Raw genomic sequence first — 13823 nt, forward strand, 5'->3', positions numbered from 1 at the left:
AAAAAACTTGTTGCATTCTATTCTATATTTATTTTCATCTAAAGATATTAAATAGGTTTTATATTTAGACATATACTACATGTAAAAACATATATAATGAATTATTAATTATATTAATTTATAGAAAATTAATTTGAACTAAAAATCCATAACTTTTTTGCTTGTTTTTATGGGACAGGGTGGGGGGCAGAGTTTAGCAACAATGATTTATGCTACTGACTGCAGCACAGAAAGAATAAGTTCATATGCATTTAAATGCTGAGTGGAAAAAGGCCATGGATGTGCCTGGCCAAAACTGTCAGGTCTTTGCTTCATGTTAATATATTAACCTTCTCTTGGTAGAATAGAGGCCTAAAGAGAAACTCATTCTCTCTCTTTAAAATAGCCTAGACATAGCTAAAACAATTGAGGAACAAAGGACTAAAAAAACTGTTGGAAAGCTGAGAGCTGTTTAAGCTAAAAAGGAATTGGTTATGAAGGATTAGAAGGAGATGTAGTAGCTCCCCTGGGCCTTCAGCCTAGCAGAGCATAACCATGACCAGCTCTTGTGATGACCCTGAGAGATTAGGAGAAGAGCAGCAGGTCTAGGATTTGTGTTCTTACATCAGGTAAGACAAAGAGCATTCCATTAACTCATGGCAGTGTGGGAAAAGGGAAGAGCAAATGTTGATTGACTGCTTTTTTAAAGTGAGATATGAAATGAAACACTTATCACCAGAGCAACCTCTGATAGATGAGATCAGAGAAGAGAAGAGGTGCCCCAGCTAAACAGTATTCCTAGGAGTTTATCTGTGGATAATCCACATTACTCTTTTCACAGAGCTATGATCTGATATTTAATTTTTCCACCACAATGTGTTTTTGGCAGGATGTTTTTACTATCTCACATAAGAACCAAATTGTTTTGCAGCTTTAGGATAACAAACTCAAACTCTGCTGCAGGGTAACACTAAAAAATGAAGAGATAGAAAAAGACTTCAGTGATGCACAGCCCTTATGTGTTGTTTTGTTACAAGACATGTATCATCAACTTCCCACACATTTTTTATGCAGGAGATCTATGGGATGCTCAGCTTGGTGCTCCACAGATGCCACCACCATCAAACAAATGACAGGAAATTGGCAGCATGCTGTGGATTTACTTTCTTCAACTGAATGGAAAACACTGTTCAGTATGGATCTAATACCCTTCCCTCTTCACCCACTCCTGCCATGCCTCCATGCCTTCAATTTCCAAAGCAGGTCTCAAGTTGAAAAAAACCTCAGTCCTTCATAGGTTGAGTGTAAGGTTTTGCCAATGTACAGCCACTCCTCAGGTGCCACTTGGAAGTCATCCAGCCCCTCCCTCCCTCCCCTCCCCAACAACACTCCAGAGAACAATTTTTTGTTCATAAAGGGGAAAGCTGGAAGAGAAAATACTTAATTAGGAATTTCAAGAAGAATTAGAGTGGGTGGGACATTATCATTCCATCTGTGTTTGTGTTACAATTTCATCTGGAAACTAAGCAGTCCATTGCACATGCCACTATAAATGACAGCCTGTGCCCCAGGCTGTTCACCCCACAATTATAGCAGTGCTCTCAAGTGGCCAGCTCTGAGTCACACCAAGTACTTTAGGTCTATGCATACACCTTAAACATTCCACAATCTGCTAACGAGGCGTTTGCCAAAGTAGCTCTGAAAGGCTTTGAATTGTGTAGCTTTCCTGCTTTAGATGGAGACTAATACAAGTTGAGAAGTGTGTTGCCTGTGCTGTATTCTCCTACCCTTAATCTCCAGGGTTAGCCCTCCCTGCACACAAGCTGAGGGCAGCTGGTTGACAAACTGGCCCAGCAGTCTCCTGCATCCCCTTAAAGTCAAAGGCATTGGCACAAAATCTCAGTGTACCCAAGGAGCTGCGAGGAGCTCCAAAGACAAAAGCCTGTCGTACTGCTCCTTACAGCCCTAGACTGAACTGATTTCCTTGCAGATCAACCTTACAAATACACAGCATGACTAGAGATGATAGCAAAGGTACAGAATTGGTGCTTACTTACACTATTTGCTGGTTTATACCTATACAGCCACAGAGAATGGCCCTTGCTACACTCCCAGCTGAATAACCATCATCCAAACCATAGGATTTACCTGGTGAAGAAAGCCATCCTCAAGGGAGGCACTAATATTTCTTCCAGGCCTTTCATGATTCTACCTGCTCTTGAGCTGGGCCTGGCACTGAGCTCTGGGATAGTGTGGATGCCTATCTCCATGTCTATGGTTTCAATGCAGAATGGATAAGGCAATTTCCTTCCCCATAGAACCTTTTTCTCCTCCAAAGCCAGGTGTGATTATTGGGTTACCAATCAGGGTAAATTTCAGCTGCCTAAAAGAAATCACAGAATGGTTAGGGCTGGAGGGCTGTTTAACCTAGGGAAGAGAAGGCTCAAGTGAGGATCAAAGAGTATCTCATTAATGCATACAAATACCTGAAGGGAGAGTGAAATAAAGAGGGAGACAGGTTTTTTCAGTGGTGCCCAGTAACAGGACAAGAGGTAACAGGCACAGACAAAAACACAGGAGGTTTTATCAAAACATAGGAATCACTCTTTTATGTTTTTACATCACTGAGAGTGATGAAGCACTGCAACATCTTGTCCTGGGAGGTTATGAATTCTCCATCCTTGGAAGTCCTCAGGAGCTGACATGGTCCTGGGTCAACCAGCTATAGGTAGCTCTGCCTGAGATCCCTGGATAAAACTTGTATATACATTGCTTTCCCTCACAACAGCTTATTGGCAGAAAGACATGTAATTTCCATCATAGCTAACTGGAAAAGGAAGCTCAATTAAGACTGCAAAAGACAGGTTAAATCTAACCCTTAGAGCAAAGAGCTGCTCAAAACAATCCTGGTTGTTACAGTGGATAAAACACGTGAAAGGAGAAGCTTGGGGAAGGACAGATGTGATGTCTGGATCTTAAGGCGAATGCAGGGTGGCAAATCTTATCCCTACCAGATGGCCCTGTGATTACACAAACTTTCAGCACACCGATGGAGTTTGAGATTTTCCGTCTTGCAAGAAGCAGCTTCAGATGAGTTTCAGCAGGGTAAATATGCACCATTGACTTTTATTCAGTTTTAATAGACTTTTCCAATTCACTTTTTAAAACATACTTCTGCTTTACGACTGCTACTTTCTTATACTCTCCTCCTTAATCTCTTTTCTCATAGATGTTTAATTGTGTAGAAGAATCACTGTGATGTATTTAACTTTCATATGATTTCCCTGTTTGGTAATAATACCCCCAATTAACTACTGTTCTCATTAACCAATTTACTCATTTATAATCAAGGGCAATGGCTTTAACAGTTCTAATAATATGCCTTGTTAATAATGTCTTAATGAGGATTACCCTTATACTGCTCTCAGAAGGTTCCCTTTCTCCCTAAAATGAGAAAAGGCATACTAATGAAAAATAACCTTCTGTCTCCTGGCTACATGTTTTGTTGGAATAAAAAGAAAAAATGGAAAAGTACTGTAGATTTTTTACCTCCATATTCTGCCATTTAGAAAACCAGTGAATTAGAGTAGGTGTAGTACATGATGCACTAGCCCATAAATCAGTTCTGCCTCTTTCTTACTTGCTATAATTAGACACCAAAAGGCTCCTTTTATATCCTCAGTTTAATCAGGATGCAGGCATTCTTATCAGCTTCACTGGACATAGCAAAGAGAATACTGTTAATTAACTGAGGGAAAGAAGAGAAATCAAAAAGAAATATTGAGTCAAGGTTTCATCAAATTAAACTAAAAGACCAAATCTAAGGGAATCTTCTCCCACAGAACTAAGGAAACACAATAAAACTGCAATGACTGAATACACGTTCTTCTAGCAGTAGCATCAAAAATTTAGTGTTTGGAATTGACAAATAAGGAGACAGGTTTACCAATGATTAACAAAAAGAATCTGGAATGGCCATGTCAAAAATAGCAGCTCACACATTTACAGGTAGAATAGAGAAGCTGCATAAGAAACCTTGCATTTAAGATAAAGGGGAACAGAAGCATAAATCAATGCATGATCAGGCAACCCTGAAAGTTTAAGTGTTGGAGGAAGAAGCACTTGGTGAAAGACAGCTCTCTTATGCATCCAAACTGATGGAGAACTGAATGCATCTTTCACAGTTTTGCCAAAATAGAGCGTACACAGGCTGGTCTAAAAGTCTCTGAGGAGCAGAAATCTGTTCACAATCACCTGTGCAATGCACTTTTGCACGCTGCATTCTATACACATAAAGGCCCACTGACCTCTGATGATCATGATATTTTAAGACAAAATTACAAACTCCTTTAGCCCTCCATCTTCCAGCATGTTACTCAGATGTCTCTGTATTCCCCATTCCAGCACTGTTAGGATTTGAATCTTGCCTCCAGTGATCTATTAGGATTTTAAGGCATACTTATGTGAGGAAAATAATCTAATCTCATTAACTCTAAGTACTGAACATGGAAATTGATATGATAAACACCTATGCTGAGATGGGGAGAAATTGCTCTTCAGAAGTCAATATTTGCCAGCATCTGGAAATGTTAGTTTGCCATAATCAGTTCTTTTCTTGCCTATATTTCGGCAAGAATAACGGTAATGAGTGGAAACTAGAAAGATAAAAAGAGCAATGTCCAATTTCTGTTCCAGAAAAGCCATTGCAGCTAGAGCTACAAAGTGTCCAAATACATTCACTCAGTTTGGGATTTAGAACACAGTAAAAATGTAAATGTCATGCTGTTTTTCAACCTTTTGCAGAGACGTCAGTCAAGGCTTATTTGCCCTACACACTTGACTATATCTTTAATTTATATTTTTGATAAAGCACAAAAGTTGGAAGTAGTCTCAGTACTAATTTTTAAGAAGAAATTTTTTAAGAAGAGAATTCTCTCACTCCAAACTTTCATTAGTTTCCATTATTTCTTGGAAGGTTCCCATGATAACAAGAAATACACATGGATGAAATCTTGTTTGCACTAAACTCATCAGGCACTTTTCCTACAGAATTTATTTGAGGCAATATTTTACCTGGTATCTTAGGAGGACTAGATTTTACTTTCCCTTGAAGAGTCACAGTTTTTACAGTTTTTTACTAGTAAGCAGGCAGTATCCTTTATACAGCAATTCTGAGGCAGCTCATGCAAGTGATAAGAACTCACTGAACAAATTTTCATGCATTCTGAGACCATATGAGAAGGTGATTAGATAAATTCATAGAATAGAGTTTTCAGAAAAACAGGGATGATTTTGTTCTTTTTCTTGGGCTTCCAAACAATGTGAGCCCTCTGATTTGGTACTGAATTAAACAATGAGCTCCTTGCCCTTGACTGTGTACAAGCTACTTTTAAATCGCTGGCATGCCAGTTCAATTCCATCACTTATTTATTTTTTTAGGCTGGAATAATTTAAAGCCAAACTTAATTAAGCTTCTGACATTGTGAGATGGCATACAGAAAACTGTTTAAAATACGAGCCTTGTGTGACTTGATTCTTGATATCAATCCCATTTTGATTTCCTGCATTATCACTGTTTAAAAACATGTTTTAAAGCTGTAGGTTTTTTTCCATGGCTGGTATTTGTCATCTTTTGCACAGATCTATGCCTTCCTTTGCACATGAAGACATGCATCTTCCTATGGAATATTTTATATCACTTGGCTGGCTCTTAATTACATCTTGTTTCTCTCCAGATGAAAATACCTGGAGTGCAAAGACAAACAACTTCATTTTTCTATTTATTGTGAAAATCAAGCTGAAGCTAGAGGGGAAGAACTGGGGATGGAGCCAATCAGCACCTGGTCTGACATGTTTTAGGACTCACATGACTTTTAATGAACAATGATATTTTCTTTCCTATATTTGCTGGACTGGCTTGACTATGACATAAATAGAGATGAGAGGGGCCACAGAAGAAGACAGAAAAAAGCATGGCTGAAGGAAGGGAATAAAAAAATACACACAAAACTTGACAGAGTCATAAACCAGGACACTGGACAAGTAGTAACCAGGACCTCCTTGGTCCAAACTCTTTTTGTAAACTATTACACAGCTTTAGGTCACCAGCAGATTTGGCTAGCTTTGGAAAATGGAACATTTTTTCATATCTTCTAGCTAAAATCTTGGTCCTATTAGGTTTCAGCATTTTACGAGTCACTAGGATTTCAGTGCTAATGAACTGCACTCCAACTTCACTTCTTTGAAAGCCTATGGTTCAGACAAAATTACTCACTGATATATGGTGGTAGCTGCTCATTCACTTAGAGAGTGAGAAAAGGCATATGAATGCAAAATATCCTTCTACTTCTATCTCCTGTCTAAGTGTTTTGTTGGAATTAAAAAAAATATACTTAGATTTACCATTTGATTATGCCCTGGATTTTAAATCACACTGAAGTTATGTGATAGACTGAACTTTGTTTACATAAACTGGTTGAGCCTTGTGATAAATTTTTCCCTGATAACCCAGGACTGATGCCTTAAAGTGCCATCAGTTTTCCTACCAGAGAAGGGAAAAAGCAGGTAAGCAGCAGATCCTTCAGAGGTGTGGTAATGCTTTTTCTCATGTCGATTTCCTCCCTCCCAGAAAGGCACAACTGCATCTGACAGTGTAAAACTCCCCACCATGGGAGGTGTTGGGTGTTCACATAGAAGCCAGAAGGTTTTCTCCTTCCCAGTAAGGCACAAATGGCACAAGGAAAAGCATGGCCAAGTTGGGTCATTAGAAGGGGTCACAAAACATCAAAGTCCCCCAAAGTGCCCCCCAACTCATTTCCACAGTGTTGCTTCAGACAGTGTAAAATCCTTCTGCAGGGGAGGTGTCAGGTTCCTGCTGCATCCTGATTATTTTAAAATAAATCTGGCTCATATGTACACAGGTAATTCACTGTCTTTTCACTCTAATCCACCACAAGGGATCTATTAACCAGAACCTCAGTTACCCTGCCTCTGAGGCGGGTTGTAAAAACTAATAAATAAAAATCTATAGAACTGGCAGGAGAGGCCAGAAGTGTCAAAAGCAGTCATATTACCATTTAAAATCCTTAGCTGAAAAATTAAGAAATAGCCATGTTCTGTTCAAAGCATATGAGCAGCATATAAATGAGAAAGATATTTGTTTACACAATCCAGTCTGCTTTGATTCAAGAATCAGTCAAGCAGCTGCCCAACTTGAAAGATGGATTACACATTCACATAGCACAATCAAGGTCAAGACAGCTCTCCACCATTTTCTGGTACATAATATTTCAGACTTGAGTTTTTAATCATTGGCTTTTAGACACAGTTACTTTAACCCATTTAGCATCAGCTTGGATGTGCTGCCTGAATACTTCCACTTACTTGTTCTGAACGGCTGTGGCAGAGACAGGAACTTATTTCACCCCTCCTCATTGCTAAAGAAAACTCAGGTCTGTGAGAAATATTTACACTCTCAGCCTCAAAATCCATCCTCATCTGCTGAGGTATTGTGTCTGTTCTGACACCCTGGGTCAGGTATTGCTTCTTGCAGCTTGTGATGGAAAACTGGTAAGCCATAACAAAAGCTGAAAGGCCACTCTTCAGAGTTCTCTGGGGAAAAAAAAAAAAAAGTAAAAGCTTGAGGAAGAAACCTAGCAAATACTACACAAATTAAAGATTAAAAGAAAGGGCTGTTCTGGTGACACATCTGCTGGGGACTGGCTCTGTGCTTTTACTTCTGAAAGATAAGCCCAGGACCTCCCTTCATGAGTCAGCAGTAACATAAAAGTAATTGAACATCCTGCAAGGAGAGGTCTGTCATGTTCCTGTATTTCACTGCTTCAATAACCCGATGTTATTAAAATTTCTTGCAATCTTCTTGCTATTAGGCAGTGCCGTATTTGATCAAATGATTATGAAAGATGGAGGGGGCTGTTAGCTTATAGAGTTTCCTTCTGATACTGAATTACATGGTAGGCTGATTCAACCTGAGTGTGAAAGCAAAAATAAGAATTCCTTTGCCTCCTTGCTCATTTTTCTATTTTGATTTCCTTATATTTTTTTATAAGGAAAATGTCATAGACTAGTAATATCCCATGACTCCATTTCACACTTACTTAGCAATGGTATTTATGAGTTACCTCTGGTAGCTATCTCCTTATGTGAAGGTATGCAATATATCCTGGGATCAGGCAAAACCTCCTATTCCTCTTTTTAGATGATATCCTTGCACTCTTTTATTAACTGCATTACCAGTTTTTCTACTACTTTTCTGTAGCTTTTGCCTCCTTCACTTCCACAGGAGACAAATATCAAGATGAATGTCGGCTTTTACAATGTATTCCTTGGAGGAGGAGAGCACAGGAATTTGCTTTGACATGCTCATACTTTTAATTGTCTGGAGTATTCTCAAGACACATCAGTGTATTATCTTTCCTAATTTCCTTTTAATCCTCCACACAAGTCTCTAAAGAGCTGGTGTTGAGTCTCTCCCTGATACCCTGGATGTAAGGATGTTCAATGCATATTCCCTAGCAGAAACAAAATCATGTTCAGGCTCAGCCCCAGAATGTAGCATTTTTAGACCAACACATGGATACATTTGAATGCTAGGAATCTCATGTCTGTTTATAGTTATGGTTGTAATGTTTCCCCCAGCTGATAACATGGGAATGGTCAGGGCACTACAAGAAGAAAAAGAAAGCCCACCATTCTGTTAGAATCTAATTTTACATCACACCAGACATTTCCATTTCCTTCTCTGCTATGCCATAAACATAGGACTATGTGTTTCTTCCTGTTCTCCACAAAATCCTGTGAGAACCCAGAGAATGGTCTCAGTGAACAAGCTTCTGTGACAAAGAATAGCCAACCCACTGGCAGAAAAAAGAGGCTTCAGGAGGCATATGTGCCAGAGAGGACAGGCCTTATTGCTTTTGACTCTTCTCAGCTTTCTTAAGTGGAGTTTCTTTTCCCCTGTCTTTGGCCTGATGATGCAGAATTTGCTTACTATGGCAAACAAATTCTGATAACAACCAGAATCAAGCAATCAATTTAGTAACCTTTTTACCAGAAAGTTTTCCCCTGATATAGAAAAAAAAAATAACAGAGCTGTTGCCATAAATCCTTTGCTGGCAGATGCTACTGCTGTGATGATATCCATCAAGCATATCAGTTCCATCCATTCCTTGCTGTATTTGGTACTCAGCAGTCCTTCCATCTCATCCATGAATAATCTCTCTTCTGAATGGCCATGCCAGAGCTTGGACACACTAGCTGGATCCTGATCCTGCTGCTGGGTCTGGGAAGTCCTTCCTGGTGCTTGTTCAGTTCTTCACGCTCTATTTCACACCTTTGGAGGGGGGCATTCATTTTACCTGAAGCAACTGTGGCTGCCTGAAAATTAGGTTTAAACTAAACTAATTTACTATATTGATTCTGTGGGCCATGGAGAGAAATAGGAACCTACTAAAGACTGATGGTCCCTACCCATCTCAGGATGGAAGGACTGCTTTCCTCACAGACTTCAGTAGAACAGAGAAGTCTCATCAGCTGACTGGGCAACAATCTTGAAATACTGATGCAGGTTGTGATAGGTAATATTGTACCACTATATTTATGGCTTTTTAGTTTTCTAAGCAAGCAAACAAGAATGAGAAATACCATATGTGCAACGGTGATGTCCCATGTATTACAATATAGTGATATTTATATCATTATGGGACATTGTGACTGAGTGCAGCAGCTAATGTACTGAAAGCTGATATATATGGCTGAGGTACCACAAATATAGATCCATGTCAACCTGCATGGCATGGTCATAGCTGATTTTGAGAATGTTATGATCTAGCTCACTGTATATTGGCAATCCTGCCAGCGGGGCGTTTCCTTCCCCTTTCCCAAAAACAGCTGCTTAAACTGTGACTAGAAAACTGTCACAGGCCCCCTGTACCAGGGAATAAACTGAAAGCAGGAGACCAGGAACTACATTTTCCTGTTCTTTATATTCTTCCACTAATTCACCCTTTTTCCAGTTCTCTTCTACTGCACTGCTTCTCTGAGTTCTTATGTCCCTCCCTTTCCCCTTATTCCCTTTAGATTATCTTTCTGTTTAAAATTCTAACAACACAGTAACCATTTCTCATGCTTTTAATGACAGCTCATAATTGCTGACAAGAAAGAGAAGTAAACCATGAGAAAATGTGTATGCATTAAATTGTCATAATGTCATAGACACTCTTGAGATCAGTAATGACAAGGTTGGGCTTTACTTAAGACAGCTAGACAGCAAATACTTACCAGTATGGCAGAATATAAAAATTGGAAGTTGGAATAAACAGGGTTTGTTTATTTCTGGAGCAATGTCTGCAGCTCCTGCCTTCCTTGCAGCCTTCTAAGAGTGTTCACTTTTGACAGAAACATTGTGAAATCAGCACTGTAATCCAGCTCATTGCTGGATTTATGGGTGGAATTGCAGTCCATCTCTGCTATAAAGTGTGGCTTTAAGAAGGCCAGCTCTGGTAAGGACTTGGCAGTCAGTTTATTAAGACAATACCTTTCTGTATCTGCTGCTTTTAGACTAAAGAAGGTAAAAGCTGAAGCAGTGAAGTTGAGAAGAATTCACCTCTTTACATTTTTATGAGAAAAAAATTCATTGCACTAATACTAGATTTAAATTTAAGCCATAACAATCAAACCCAAAAAAAGTCCCAGTGTGCAATGCTGAATATCCAGTACTTACCCCAAATCACCTGCTGTTGAAAGCCTGATCATGTCTCCCGAGGTTTCCATAAGTGGTTCCAGTAATTGGGGTTGCAGTTGGCCAGCTGCCATTTAAGTCAGGTTCCCCTAATTAGGAGACCTGCCTGTGCTCCCCAGGGAATTGCCTCAGCAGGACATCCCTATGTATTTCTGCAGACCCCTCAGACTTTTTGCTTTCAAGGTTACCTAGAAAATGTGCTTCTCAGACACACAAAGTGATTCCTGCAGCAACACAGATGTTAGTTGGAATGCATTAACTTTGATTAGGATACACTGGGGATGGGGGAAGGGGGTAGGCAAGGGGAAATTACAAGGAACAAATAATCTACTTGTGATCTATTCTACAAATGTCAAAGAGGGTGAGATTTTGGGTGGGTTTGTGGTAGAGATTTTTGGTTTTATTCATTTCTAAGGATGGATGAGCATTCTAAGGGAGAGAGGTGAATGGCTCAGGTGTGTTTTGGAGTTCAGAGGAGAAAAGGAGGTGCCAGATCTCAAATCCAATACACATTTTACACAGTAGAGGAACTATCATGCAAGACTATTTCAGTGATCCGGGCATGTGCAAGAGGGATCCCAGATTTCCACAGTCCCTTTTAAAATAGCTTGCACACAGCAGTGAAGCTTGGCAAATGACCTCCTTTCACATGACTAGCCAATCTTGGCTGACTAGCTTTTATAGTCAGCCTGTAATGTAAAACATATAAAGTACTAATCTTAAGCACAGCTTATATTTTCCTTCTTTCTCACCTGTTTCTGATCTCAGCAAATCAAGTTAGTGGCTGATTAGTCCCAGGCTTTACTTATGGAACACAAAACAGTTGTTCTCATGCAGTATTTCCCCCATTAAATTCTTGGTTGAGGTAGGAAAAAGTAATTTTCTTTCTGGAATCTGAACAAGATGGCCACAGCCATAAGGTTCTGTTACAGATGGGTTGATGGGACAGATGAGACAAGAATCTCTTTGCTGAACAAGCTAAGGAATAAATGCTCCTTGTGCTGAGAATGGAAACTAATGCAAAGTGTTCAGGATGAGGAAATGACTTATCTCACAAATCCCTCTGTACAGCTCAGCATCTCACCAGCTTCCCATCACAGAATGCTTTGGCTGGTGCCTAGGGTACTCAGAAGAGTTTCATTTCTTTGCTCCAGTGTTTTCCATACATAATGCCTATTCTCAGAAATATCCCATTAACATCTGCTTTCCTGTAAATGTCCCTAGTGACTTGACATTTGGGCATAAGCAGCTTACGTGGCCTGAGATGGCAGTTAATTTTAGCAGTGGCAAGACTTGAGATAGCAGTCCACCCCACACAAAAATATGGGTGGCATGCTCATAAATCCAAATGTTAGTGGTTTGAAAAGGCCAACAACTTCTCCCTGTTTCACGGAAAAGAAAAAGAGGCTATTTCACTATAAAAAAAGAGAAATCTGCACACATTTGCCAGTAAGTCCACTGGCACACACCCTGTCAATACTGCCAGTTTTATCAGTATCTTGGTGAAATACTCAAATTTGGCATATTTTACTGCTTTATGCTCTTTGTCTTCAAATACTCCTGCTATGTCTGGAGAGAGCTGCCAGGGCAAAAATAACTTGCTGCACATTTCAGAGCACTGCCTTCAGCGTAGCCTGAAAGCCTAAGGATTCTGTCAAGCCAAATTTCACTTGGGGAAGAAGTATCACCTGTTATCCTGAGTTCCTAGGTCACTGAGATCAATTTTGTGAAAAGTTAGGCGTGGACATCATCCCCACACAGAGCTGGTGGTCTGGAGGAAGCACCCACAGTGAGGCTCTGCCCTTAGGGAGAGCTGTATCCACATCCACCTCTCACACCAGAATCAGAGCTGCAGAGGCTGAATCATAAGCAGTCCCCATGATGGTCTTGGGGACCTGCAGCATGCACAGCCTCCCTTTCATTCCCATGATGGGACAGGCACAATACACCCTACTAGAGGGTGTTACTGCAAAGGAAGAAAGAGAAGAAGAAATATCTTACCTCCCTTGAGTTACTTTGTGCTTGAATACCTGCAGGAAAGATGTAGGTTATTAAATTCTGCAAGAAGAAGCCTGGTTTCTGCAGGTTGAAGTCTTGAGGCTCAGTGATATTGCTTTGTAGGATGGTACAAGTTATGGCTGAAAGCCTGCCTGGAGCTGGGACAGGTGTAAGGCCAAGAATTCTGGTTGTGGGGTCCCACTGCACTCACCAGCATGGTGTTTGCATCAGGGTTCCTGGCCTTCCTCCTTTGTTGTCTTCCAGACCCTTTTCTTTCTCAAGTTTGAGCTGATTCAAAAATTACTGTAGGGAGAGGGAGAGATCAACAAGCGCATGTTTCCATAAGCACAAGTTTTATAGGACACCATGTGTCTGTATTAGCTGTATAATTATTCCCATAGAAAATTTTCACACTTTAAATAGAGAAGTCTGAAAAAATAAAAAACCTTTCTGTTATTTGGAGCCTCTCTGACAAATGTGGTAGCAGGTCAGCCTTGTATCATTGCTCAGTGCAGCCCTGTCCTCCTTGTCCCTGCAGCAGGCAAGTATTCCCAGAGCTGGCTGAACCAGAGCTGGCTGAGGTCTCCTTAGCAGATCCCAAATTGTGTGCAGCACTCTTTTCCCCTCTTATTAATGCAAACCTTGTTTCAGCTCTCCAAGTTCCACAAAAGAGAAAGAAAAATCATCTGGACCCACATTATTGGTGTTGCTATTTATGATGTTAGGATTTCAAAGACCATTGGAGATGATGCTGAAGACACTTGAGGGTGTTTTGCTTTATCCCAGAACACAGAGAAATGTATAAATTTAGGCATCTGGGGAGAAGGTAAGCTAAGTGTATTCTTGCAAAATCCGTAAGAGCTAATTTGCTAGCCCAGGACTGCATTTTCAGAGTGGGCTGCTCTCACTGATCGTGTTGGGACATGGGCTGAAACACATTAGCTCTCATCAGTGTTTTGGGATTTGGTGGAAAACAGTAACTCTCAGCACACCTAGATATTTCAGAGCTGGAAAAAGAAGTCTGATAACATTCTCTACTCTGTTGGAGCAAGACAGAAGGAGTGTGACTCTGGTTTCATGAGGAGTT

General features: G+C 40.2%; 1 long non-coding RNA gene across 1 annotated transcript in view; it reads right to left on the reverse strand.

The window, feature by feature from the left end:
• The window catches only part of LOC135297454 (uncharacterized), a 61370-nt gene extending 48445 nt beyond the window's left edge, over positions 1-12925 (reverse strand). The window contains exons 1-3 of the long non-coding RNA XR_010359461.1: positions 12740-12925; positions 10721-12120; positions 7363-7590 (exon numbers count right to left, since the gene is read on the reverse strand). This is a non-coding gene — a long non-coding RNA (uncharacterized LOC135297454). The remainder of the gene's footprint in view (positions 1-7362; positions 7591-10720; positions 12121-12739) is intronic.
• Positions 12926-13823: the final 898 nt, after the last annotated feature.

Source organism: Passer domesticus, chromosome 1 (assembly GCF_036417665.1).
Source record: "Passer domesticus isolate bPasDom1 chromosome 1, bPasDom1.hap1, whole genome shotgun sequence".
Lineage (NCBI taxonomy): Eukaryota > Metazoa > Chordata > Aves > Passeriformes > Passeridae > Passer > Passer domesticus.